We start from the raw sequence: 12,936 nt of genomic DNA on the forward strand, positions 1-12,936 counted from the left end.
CTGTCATTTTGTCAGTCACAGATTTCCCTTTTTTTTCTATCTTTAATAAAAATCCAACATAAAGTTTGAAAGTTCAATAGTGTCTGACATATTGTCAAGTACACCAGACATCTTTTACCTCAGAAGAGAAAAGAAAGTCACCTACAAATTAAAATAAGTTCTCTCGAAATGTCAAACAGCTTGAAACTTACTTAATACATCACAAATTAATTCTGATCCATTTCCCCAAATGAAATGTAAGCAATAAAAATTCTTGCTACATGTCACAAGTCCTCAGACAATTTCTCTTTCATAATCTCCAATAGTTTAACGTATTCTCATCAAGTTACGTCTAAATCGAATAGCTAGATCTAAAGTAAATCGTGGAAAACTCGTTGAGAAGACAGGAACAATCTTAACTCAGTCCAATTATAGTATGTTCATTTTGTGGATACATCGTCTTATCAACGATATAAAAATACTAAAATAACAGAAATGAAAAATTCAATCATAGTAATTCCCCTGTGAAGCAGACACGTTAATCACTTGATTTAAACAAAATCAACACCGTTCAACGATAATGAAAGCCGTGAATCTATTTCTTATACCTTAATATTTCCTCTTACATTGCCTATCAATTGATTTTCTTCTGCTCATTTATCTCGACTAGCATCAGCGAACTGCGAAAAGTTACCAGTTGGCTTCTCGTCTTGTAGAAACAGTCAGCGTTGTGAACCGCCCACAACACCAAGCACACAGTGATTGTCTATACACAAAGGTATCCTGGAAGGCTGTTTCCAATAGAACTATAATTTAGTGGAATTCTACTCGTGAATGACGAGCGAGTGAGAACAAAAGTTCGTCAGTTTTAACATCAAGTTGATAATGCTATGAATATATTCTCCCCAACTCTCCGCGGACAAGCACAGCAATTATTTCCAATCTAATAAGCACTCATATAAAAGCTATAGAAATAGATAAATCAGTATACAAAATGCCACCTTTTTGTTATGTCAATATTGAATTAGTGACGGTGTGGTGGTACCCAGGCTTTCATTTATTAATTACACAGTTTGTGTGGAGTACAGGTTACTAAACGGGCATATGGACATAATGATGGTACCATGATGAAACAGATATTAATGGACTGTCATCATTGTCCATAAATATTCAGACCTCGGTGTAATGATTTGAGTCCTTCATAGTTTTCTAGTATAATAGCTTTCATGTTATGTTTGTTATTTTTGGTGTGTGCTCCACACTTACAACGATCCACATCAAAGCTCAAAGTTATTATTTCAAGGATATTTCAATGGGCCAACTCACCCCTACACCATTAAAGGTATTTTCACCATTTCCAATACAACAAAAAGAAAAAAAAGAAATAAAATCAAGTTTAATGTCTGACACATAATAGTTCTTGAAATTTTCGGATGAACATGGAAAATTTTACTTCGTTAACTTGCTTACGCATAGGTGTTTTTAGCAGTGGGAGGAAACGGGACAACCCGGAGAGAACCCAAGAGGTCGGACAGGTGACCCTACTCCTGGTCACATTATAGCTTCTAGGAAACGAAACCAAGCATTAAACCTCTTCACCACCAGACAACCCATCTTTCAAAGTGATCAAGGGCAACAACAGTAATTAATGAAATTCATCAGGTGTCTTCGTCTTAGTAATATAGACAACGATATTACGTTATTTAAATATGGATGCATAAACACTATTTATTAGGTACAACAATAATTACTATCATCCAATAATTAGAAGATATTCTAAAGCCATAAACATCTCACCCAAACGATAATCATGAATAAAAACCTACCCCCTGAATGCTCAGATGTATTCAGCCATATTGAATTTAGCTGTGAATGAATTATGGCTGTTATTGTAATGGGTTTTGTGTTTTTAATCATGAAGTACCACTGAATAGATAATTGGTAGAAGTACGGTACAGATATTCCATTTTGTGGTAAACTGGCACTTAACATTACAGTTCTATTAGAAATAAATAAATTTCACACAAGAGAATACTTTACAACATCCTCTGCCCTTCGACACGTTTCAGAAGGGACAGGAAATTTGTTTCCATGGTAAACACAAAACTTATTTAATCCATGAAATCTCTAATCAGTAAAAGGGTATAATAGGTTGATGCGTGAACAAAGCTTCATAAAAATATCTTGAAAGCTTTAAACACCAACAACTAAGTCAAATAGGATTTATACACCAACAACTAAGTCAAATAGGATTTATACACCAACAACTAAGTCAAATGGGGTTTATACACCAACAACTAAGTCAAATGGGATTTATATACCAACAACTAAGTCAAGTGGGATTTATACAACAACAACTAAGTCAAATAGGATTTATACACCAACAACTAAGTCAAATAGGATTTATACACCAACAACTAAGTCAAATAGGATTTATACACCAACAACTAAGTCAAATGGGATTTATACACAAACAACTAAGTCAAATAGGATTTATACACCGACAACTAAGTCAAATAGGGCTTATACACAAACAACTAACTAAGTCAAATAGGATTTATACATACACCAACCAGAAATGTTTAATTATCAAAAGACACAAATACTATTATTATTAGGTTGACATGTGTACAGTGTTTCATAAAGATATCTTGTCCAACCTCGTGGGTTTTCTCCAGGTCCTCCGGTTTCCTCCCACTGCTAAAGACCTCTACGCACAAGCGAATTATTGAAATAAAATTGTGTTAGTCCCGAAATGACCTGGTTTGTGTTGAGTGGAGTCAAATCCCATTTCTCTCGATCTCTCTCTCTCTCAGATCTAAATCCCATGCTACCCCCTCTCTCTCTCTCTCTCTGGGCCTGACAAAGATAGCTGTCTAGTCGTTCGGATGGGACGAAAAACAGAGGTCCCGTGTACACATTGGCGTGCACGTAAAAGATCCCTTCGCAGTTGGAATTCGATACAAGAGTAGGCCGTAGCGCCGCTGCCCGGGCAAAATTTCCCTCATAGCACACTGTATGGCGTATGCCCGTCTTCATTAGCCTAGGTTAGGAGCAGAACAGTAGGACGTTAAACCCCATTTCATTTCATTTGATTTTTCTCTCTCTCTCATCATGAAGATATCTTGAACAGTTTATGAGATACATGTATGCTCCACGGAATGGATGGGCTGATTGATGAGAGCCGGTTTCAATCTCCCTCCCTTTATTTCATTTCGTTCAGGATTAAAAAAAAAAAGTTTTTCATTTGAAGAGTAGTAATTTAAAACTGCATCGTATTTGCAGGCTAATTAAACACCTCGAACATTGGCGGTGTTTTTATTATCAAAGTAATCGCAGAACAGATGAACGTAGAATTATTACGCTTGTAAAACAAGTGGAACCAATTTCATTAATTGTTTATATCCTGACATTTTACAGATCAAGGTGCCAGCAAGCCTGACAGTTTTCACCTTTTTTTTTCTGTTTCAAGATTGGGAATTAATTTAGAAGTGACATGTGAAATGTCAGTATTGTTTTTACCACATGAATAGTACAATGTATGTTGTATGTCGTAGTAGTATGCAGCAAGCTCTAATATTATTGTTCCTATATTTAGTAGAGAAATTAAAGGAAATGGGGTTTAACGTACTACTGTTCTGCTCGGACTGGGCTAATGAAAACAGGTATACGCCATACAGTGTGCTAGGAGGCAAATTTTTAATGGACAGCAGCACTAAACTGTAATATTGTTCTTCCTATATTTAGTAGAGAAATGAAATAAATGGAGTTTAACGTCTTACTGTTCTGCTCTGACTGGGTTAATAAAGACGGGTATACGCCATACAGTGTGCTATGAGGCAAATTTTGCCCGTACTACATCGACACTACGGTCTACTCTTATTTCAAATTCCAACTGTCAAGGGTTCTTTTATGTGCATTCCAATGTGTAAATGGGACCTTAGTTTTCCATTCCATCCAAACAACTATACGTTGTCCCTTGCCAGGCCCCCCCTCGTCCTAGTTGTATTTTGTAGTTAGAGAGAGAGAGAGAGAGAGAGAGAGAGGACCTTATTGTTCCTTGCAAGGGACAATAATTTAAAAGGGCATTATTATCATCACCTTTAAAAGAACTATAATTAATTTTCAATAATATTTTCAAGTGATGGAGGGATGGAGGGATGGAGTGATGGGTTTAATGTCCACTCGACATAAACTAGGTCATTTTGGGACTAATATATGGTTCAATTTTGTTTAATTAATTCGCTTGAAGGGGCATTGTTGTTATCATCACCTTTAAAAGAACTATATTTAATTTTTAATAATATATTCAAGTGATGGAGGGATGGAGGGATGGAGTGATGGGTTTAATGTCCACTTGACACAAACTTGGTCATTTTGGGACTAAAATATGGTACATTTATTTTTATTGTAATAATTTGTTTTTCTGACAGGGGACCTGGAGAAAACTCACAAGGTTATGGAGGTGACCTTGCCACTTACAAGCGTGGGTTCAGAGCCATTAATAACAGCGTAATGAAAATCATGATAAATTGAAAATTATCTTTTTATCAAATGGCAAAAGATCTCCATGGAGCTAGTGCCACTGTAATCCATATATCACATTTAATTTCTAATGTGCAAATGGATAGGAAATTATATCAGTTTTTTTCATTATTTCACTTTTAATCTGAATTTATTTCTATATTTGATGATGAGTTTTATCTGGTTGTCTTTTTCCATGAATATTTAAAGGGGCATTATGTGAGATTAGATAACGAGCTGGCAGTTCTCGCTATAATAGTTAAAAACAAGATAATCTAAATGGAATTTGCTGAAAATTTCAGTCAAACTGATCCACTCTGAACCGAGATTTTAGCTTTTGAATTTTAGGCCTAGCATTGATCACCATTACTAAAGTCTGTACAGTTAAAAATATAGCCTTGATTATCTATTTTAGATTAAATTATCAATGAACACTGAGCAGCAAATCGGAACCTAATCCAATAAACATCGCAGGCTAGCGATGCCACCGAGAGTTGATTATGGTCTGAATAAGTTAATTAATGTCTAATTAATAATTTAGATAACAATTCAGGCCTAAAGAAAGGCCTGCAATAGGCAGATTTAGCTCTTGCATAATGTATATCATGTGACAAATTTTCAATTCACCGTATCTTTGTAATTACTCAACGGAATTGAACCATATTTGGACTGACATTCCTTTTAAAGATTCAGCTTTTTATAGTTTATTGACAATATTGTAGTTCCTCAATTCCTGAAATTACGAAGACAGATTCTAAGAGATCTTCCTTGACGTGGGTGTCCGGTCTTCATTTACAATAACCATATATATGGACATGTTAAAACATCCTAAAAGTTAACATAGTTACGTCTACACATCTATTAGCCATATTCAACTCAATCTCGTCGTCGTAACGGACTTTTTCGCTTTCCTAAAAATCTCCATTAAATATTATTAATGAAAACATTGACGTTGAAACCAGTAAAAGCCGTCTTTTGTAGATAAACCAATATGGCAGCCACACAGAAGTGAAATTCATTTAAGGGATAATGGTTTCGTGTATTATTCTTTAGAGAAACTCTATAGGAAAATACTAAACGCATTCCCTTTAGAGGTAGTGCGTAAATATCATTAATACATCTCCTGCCTACAATGGCATTTTACGTGGCTAACTCCATCGCTTGCCGAACACATTTCAGATAACTAGATTTATCACAACGAGAAAATATGTCATTCTATTTGCGCTTTTTTTTAAACAGGGAAATGGAGCTGATGTTTCAATGCAGTGAGGTAAAGATGGTGTTTTAAACATGGTAATTACAATTCACTGGTCGACCCTAGTTCCTCATTTAACTATGATCATCACCGATATCGGTACCGAGAAACCTTCTCTCACTCGAACAAATTTTTTATTTAAAATAAGATTAGTTAGAATGAAAATACTACATGATTTCGATTTGATTAGATCGTAACAAACCAGTAATTAGTTGATTACATTCACACAATTTTATTACAAGATAAAAAAAAGACCTGATTTGTTGAGAAAACCTATTTCTTCCCCTCGTTATTAACTAACTACATTTTACGATCAATGAGATGAGATTTTTTTTATTTGCTGGTGAAATAAAACTGAACAGGATGAAGAAATACTGAAAAATAAATAAATATTTGTGAGCCACTCCCACAAAACCAGGCCCTTGGTCATCTTATAAAAATTGAACTGGCAGCATATTTAAATAGTCCATGGCCTATAAGCTTTCCAAAAATGCATTCTTTTTAAATTTGTGTATCATCTAGAGTTTGGCTCATTCACAGCAACAAGAAGGCATACGGTTTATGCTTTTGTGCCCGCAATACAAAATAAAGTTGTGCGACAAGCGCCTGGTTTCATGTGATCATGTTACATTTGTTCAGTACAGTTTATCTTTTGTTCATGGTTTCGTAAAAAGGTAAATTTTTGAAGATCGCTGACCGTCATTGGAAGGGAATTTGAATCCCTTTGCAAATTACAATATTGTAATTCTGAGAATCTAAAATGAAATGAAATGAGGTCTAACGTCCTACTGTTTTGAAGACGGAAATATGCCATACAGTGTGCTATGAAATAAATTTTGCCCCGACAGCGGCGCTACAGCCTCCTCTTATATCGAATTCCAACTGCCAAGGGATCACCCCAATGTGTACATTGGACCTTGGTTTTTCGTCTTATCCAAATGACTACACAGCGCTGTCCTTGTCAGGCCATCCATCCTTCATCACTGACAAAGGGGAAACCATGCTGGAAAAATCCTGATGAACTTTCTTGGCCAACACTGGGATCAAACCCGCTACCTCCAGGCAGCATCTTACCCACTTAGCCACTGTGGCTCCATTTCGAGAACCTACCCAAGTGCATCCAGCTTCAACTCTATAATGCTCTTGACAATGACTTTTAAAAATATGTGTAAGCAATTAACTATTCATATTCAAACAAACTTTCTTTAAATAATAAAAATTGGCATCCACACCCACGACAACCATCAAAGAAGTACTCTGACAACGAGAGCTGAACTTATTTCCTACATTTAATGCTTTGATCACTCCGTTCTGTACTTGATGTTCATGTTCTATTGGGCACGTATTGTCTAAATTCCAAACTGTAACGATACCAACTCAATATGCATGAAGCTAACGTCATATGCAATTGAATCTATTCTTCAGAATCATGTCCGTCCATAGTTACTTTCACTTTGTTCCTTTTACGCCTGGTAAATTTCGTACAATGACGTTCCTAATCAAACATAGCAGTCTATTCATTGAAATAAACAACCATTCGACATGTATTTATGATTCTGTGCATGTGGCATTGCGTTAATATATTTCTATGGTTTTCTAACACTGATTGTCATTAAATATACATGAATCTACACAACATTAAGCAAACAATTCAATCTCTCATCTTCACATAATGAATTTTATCACTAAACAGTTATTATGACAAAGTATTACCAGAAAATTATTCACACATACGCTCACACACACGGAGTGTAATGGAGGATTAATGTCCACACCACTCGACACAAACATAGACATTTCGGGGCCCCCCCCAAAAAATCCCACATGGTTGTCACGTACAAGTCTGTTATCGAAACCATACCCCTCACCTCCTTTCATACAGAAATAATTATTCCTATGTAATTGTTGTGAATGGTTTCTTATTGATGTATTTGATAAAATAAAACAACAAAAGTTTTATAAAGGGCTATATTCTAGTTAAAATAAGGTGAACAATTTTGAGTAAATTCTTAACTTAAAGGCTCAATACCACTCTTGTTGTAACTGAATAATATGTCCCAATCTTTATTCTAGTCAACAAATTATACTATTTTACAATATTCCAATTAATTGATGATACAAATTTCATCTTAACACATCTAATTTAAAAAATTGGAAAAATTCAACTAAATGATTTGATAGCCTAACGTAAACCTTTTCAAATGAGACTTGGATTTAAAAATATTTTCGAATCCTCTGGACAATTTTTGTAAAATAGATGTAATGGATAATTTACACAACAGGTAGGACACTTAAAAATCTAACTTAGAATAAGGCTATTATTTATTTTCTTGAGCTGTCAAGCCAGCAAGAGTGTTATTGTCCCTTTAAGTCTGAGAATGTTTTGTGAAATCGTGGCCAGGAGAAAATCAGACGACCCTAGTCCTCACCATGTACAGTGGGCTCTGTCACCTCCGGTTTCTGAATACTTCAGCATTCTGTGAAATCCGTCATCATTTTCATTTCCCGATTTATTTCTTTATTACCGGTACTTCAAACAAAAAAGTTTTGAGTAATCCGTATTCTGAATATTACGAATCACGACATCAATCAGCGATCCTGTCACACGATTTACATTGAATTAACATCGTATAATCAGGCCTTCAATCCATCGGTGTTCACTTACAAAAGATTGATAAACAATCAGCAATCAATTATCAGTGAGATTAATACTTGTGTCGATCTTTGTTGATTGATTACATTGATATCAATATAATGACGCAAAAGTGGTTTCAGCATCAAAGCCTTTGGTACACCTCGGCCTATTCTACAAATCTAGGGTACCGGAGTCTGCAGAGGTTTGTCGAGTGAGCTTTTAAAGTTAGTGGTGAAAGTGCAAGTGTTGATCTCGGTACCGTTGAAGAATTTCGCATGCACATTCGGTCTATTATTGATGGGTATTCTCCAGAAAACATTTTTAATTGTGATGAAACCATTTTGTTTTTTAAAGCATTACCGGAATAATCACTGTGAGATCTATAAAAATGCGAACACTATAACAACATAAATATTAAATATTTGTAACCAAATACATACAACTGAAGAAGATTAGACTTCTGGTATTTGAATTTACAATAATACTTTTGGTATTGAGTATTCCGTCATGCTCTGTAATACGGCATATTTGAATGATCCCGTATGACGTCGGAGTCCATTGTATAAGCTTTGGATATAAACCATGTCACCTGACTCAATGCCAGACCACGAGGTTGGATAGGTGACGCTACTCCATGTCACGTACAACTGGTGAATCGATACCACGCCAGTTGACTCAATGACAGACCTTATGATACAGCGCGCACGTGCTAACCATTCAGCCATCCACTCCACCCCCCAAGACTGGTATGTTTTTGATTGGTTCGTAGAACCAAGCTCCTATCAAGGGCAGATAATTCTTATTCATGAAAACCCCGTGGATGAACCTAGATGTTAGTGTGGAATAGAACAGAACGATACCACCGATATACCGAGAATAAGTAAGCTTTCGCTGAATTATTTGTTAATCAGCTAAAATTGGCTCTTATTCAATAAAACACATGTACTCTGTCAACCATATTTATTTCACACTAACCCGGTTTCCTAATGAAGACGGGAGACAGACATTGTACTAGAGTCGTTTTATTGGAGCCAGAAAACAAAATGTCTAGCGATTTCTTTACAGACACCAAAAGCTTTCATGCTTCAAGAACCAGCCAAATCAAAATGAACCCAATATCTTTTATTTCAGCCTTAAATGATGTTGTATCTTTTGACCCTTTATTTGAATTAGGACCAGAAATGGTTATCTTAATGTCATTGCCATGTTTCCATTTCTCCTGACGGAACACGAGCAGGAAACCATTCTTTCACTCATGCCGTAAAACAACTAGAAAAGTGGAATGAAGAGATGGAAAGAGAATATTGGAAACGTTTGACAGAACAGTGTGATGATCACAATACTTGTTCACAATCCCGTGAGATTAGTTATTTCATCGTTTCCGAATTTCATCACTCCAATAAATAGCCAGTATTTACCAAAAGTGAACGAGCATGCTCTGACAATACTCAAAGATTAATAAACGGCCTTCTACTTTCTTTAAACCCGATTACATGAGCCACCAATGTTTAAATAGAAAACTTGCTAAGCGTTGATAATCAATTCCCTCCGTGAAACTCAAGTATTTTTGTTTTGACATGATCATCCATCAAATTATCCCATCTCACATGGAATTTCTGTGTAGACAAAGTGTCGAACCATTGAAATCTTAAATTGAATTCTCAGCAGTGTTTGAAAAAAAAAAGTAAAGATATTCACTAAAAGACAATGAGAAAGATACGTGTAACATGATAGTTTATATTGTTCGGAACCGCAAGTCCAGACTTCATTTCAACATCGATAGATCCTTGAATAAGTAGGTATATTTATTTAAGAATTGTGCAAAACATTTTGGAATAATGCAAATGAAATAAAATAAAATATGATCTCCACCCTGCACCAACTGGAGAGAGAGAGAGAGAGAGAGAGTGAGAGAGAGAGAGAGAGTTTATAGTCCACTAGACTCAAACTAGGTAATTTCGAGACTAACAAATGGTTCAATTGTATTTCAACAATTCACTTGCACGTAGGGTTTTTTAGCATTGGGAGGAAACACGGGACAAACACATGGTTCAATTTTCTTTCAATAATTCTCTTGCACGTAGGGGTTTTAGCAGTGAGGTTAGACAGGCGGCTCTACTCCTTGTCACGTACAACCAGTGAATCGAAACCACGCCAGTTGACTCTATGACAGACCTTATGATACAGCGCGCACATGCTAACCATTCGGCCATCCAACCCCCCAATCATGTTGCGACTTTTTAAAAGTTAAATACCTACATGTTCTAATGAATCCAATAATTTTTTTTATGCTCATATTATTTATAAATGTTCTCCGTGGTTTTATTCCACAACAAGCATGAAATGAAATAAAATGGGGTTTAACGTCCTACTGTTCTGCTCCTAACCTGGGCTAATGAAGACGGGCATACCCCATACAGTGTGCTATGAGGGAAATTTTGCCCGGACAGCGGCACTATCGCCTACTCTTATATCGAATTCCAACTGCCAAAGGATCTTTTACGTGCATTCCAATGTATACACGGGACCTCTGGTTTTTCATCTCATCCGAAGGACTAGACAGCTGACCTTGTCAGGCCCTCCATCCTGCATCACTGACAAGGGGGAACCACGCCGGAAAATCTGGATGAACTTTCTCGGCCAATGCAGGGATCGAACACCTGACCTCCAGGCTAGCGAGCCAGTGTCTTACCCACTTAGCCACGTGATCCCCCTCCACATAAAAAGAACAGAGTGTGTCAACATGAAAAGGTTAGAAACACAAAATCGTACAAAACGACCTTGACAATCTGAACCTTCTGGTCATATCAAGACATTAAAAACATTTAGATAAATTTGTTTAGAATGCTGCTTAAACATTTAAGATGAAAGGGAGTGAAAGTTTAAACTTTAAGAAAACTTAACACCAAGTGTAGATATTGACTTAGGTACACTAGCTTGATAAAGGTTGCTTTTCATCTTGAAATAAATTCAAAGATATCTATTATACAAGCCTATAACACGTACACACTGCCATTTTCTAACAAAGCATGTGCAAATTAACTTGTATGTTCTTTTACTGTAAACATCAAGAGAGAGAGAGAGAGAGAGAGAGAGAGAGAGAAATGGGGTTTAACGTCCACTCGACACAAACTGGGTCATTTCGGGACTAACATATGGTTTCAATAATTCGCTTGTGCATAGGGGTCTTTAGCAGTGGGAGGAAACCGGAGGACCCGGAGAAAACCCACGAGGTTGGACAGGCGACCCTACTCCTTGTCACGTACAACCTGGGATTCGAAACCACGCCAGTTGACTCAATGACAGACTTTATGATACAGCGCGCGCACGCTAACCATTCAGCCATCCAACCCCCTTGTAAACATCAAACATGACTAAATACAGGTATTGAAATAAAATTGGGTTTAACGTCCGACTTTTTTGGTGGGGGGGGGGGATAGTTGAATGGTTAGCATGTACTCGCTGTATGATAAGGCCTGTCATTGAGTCAACTGGAGTGGTTTCTAATCCCCGGTTGTACGTGACAAGGAGTAGTGTTGCCTGTCCAACCTCGTGCTAAAGACCCCTAAATGCACGCAAATTATTGAAATAAAATTAAACCATGTTAGTCCCGAAATGACGTAGTCTGGGTTGAGTCGATGTTAAACCTCATCTCTCTCTCTCTCTCTCTCACTCTCTACTTTTCGGCACAGACTGGGCTAATGAAGAAGATTCAAATACATAATACATTATAAGAAATGAAATAAAATGGGGTTTAACGTCCTACTATTCTGCACAGACTGGGCTAATGAAGAAGATTCAAATACATCTAAGACATGACCCGGAGTTCACAAATCATTCTCAGATTTAAGTTAAGAATTTACTCAACTTTTAATCACTGTTTATGAGAAATTTCTTTGATCCAGAAAAACAATTTTAAGTAAATTCTTAACTTAAATCTAAGAATGTTCTGTGAAACCTTAGCCTAATCACTTAACTTTTAAAGAAATGGGGTTAATTTTTGTACCTTTTTTAAACCAAGGTCTTCATTTCCCTCATATATATATATAGCACAGTGCATGGCGTCCGCCCGTCTGCATTATCTTGGTTGGTACAGGAAGGTAGAATGTCAAAACCATTTCATTTAATCAACATTGTTTTTTGTTTGAAGTTACTTGGCAACAACAAACACAATCTTTCTGATAATGGCTTATTTTTGTACCCTTTAATAAAGTTTTGTCTAAATTTATTTAGAGCTACCCAGCGCGATAAACATGATTTTTCCTTAGTATTCCTACACCTAACAAGAGAAAGAATACCGCCAGATGTAATATGATAACTGTACCAAAACTAACGGCACATTAATATGACAACCTTTTTATGCAATAAATCATATTGAATGATTAATAAGATAAGATAACTCTAATTTCTATAATCTTCCATTATATTTCCCTCTTTACATCTCACAAGGATCAAACTTCAAATCTACAGATTCTTTTTTTCACAAAGAATGTCAAAATAGATCAATGTTCCCTACATCAATTTGAATATTCCACTGCACATA

At 36.2% G+C, this 12,936-nt stretch overlaps 1 protein-coding gene across 2 annotated transcripts in view; it reads right to left on the reverse strand.

Moving 5' to 3' along the window:
- The window catches only part of LOC126826994 (D-glucuronyl C5-epimerase B), a 195,060-nt gene that overhangs the window by 33,903 nt on the left and 148,221 nt on the right, over positions 1 to 12,936 (reverse strand). The gene's annotated exons all lie outside the window — the stretch shown is intronic.

Source organism: Patella vulgata, chromosome 7 (genome assembly GCF_932274485.2).
Source record: "Patella vulgata chromosome 7, xgPatVulg1.2, whole genome shotgun sequence".
Classification (NCBI taxonomy): domain Eukaryota; kingdom Metazoa; phylum Mollusca; class Gastropoda; family Patellidae; genus Patella; species Patella vulgata.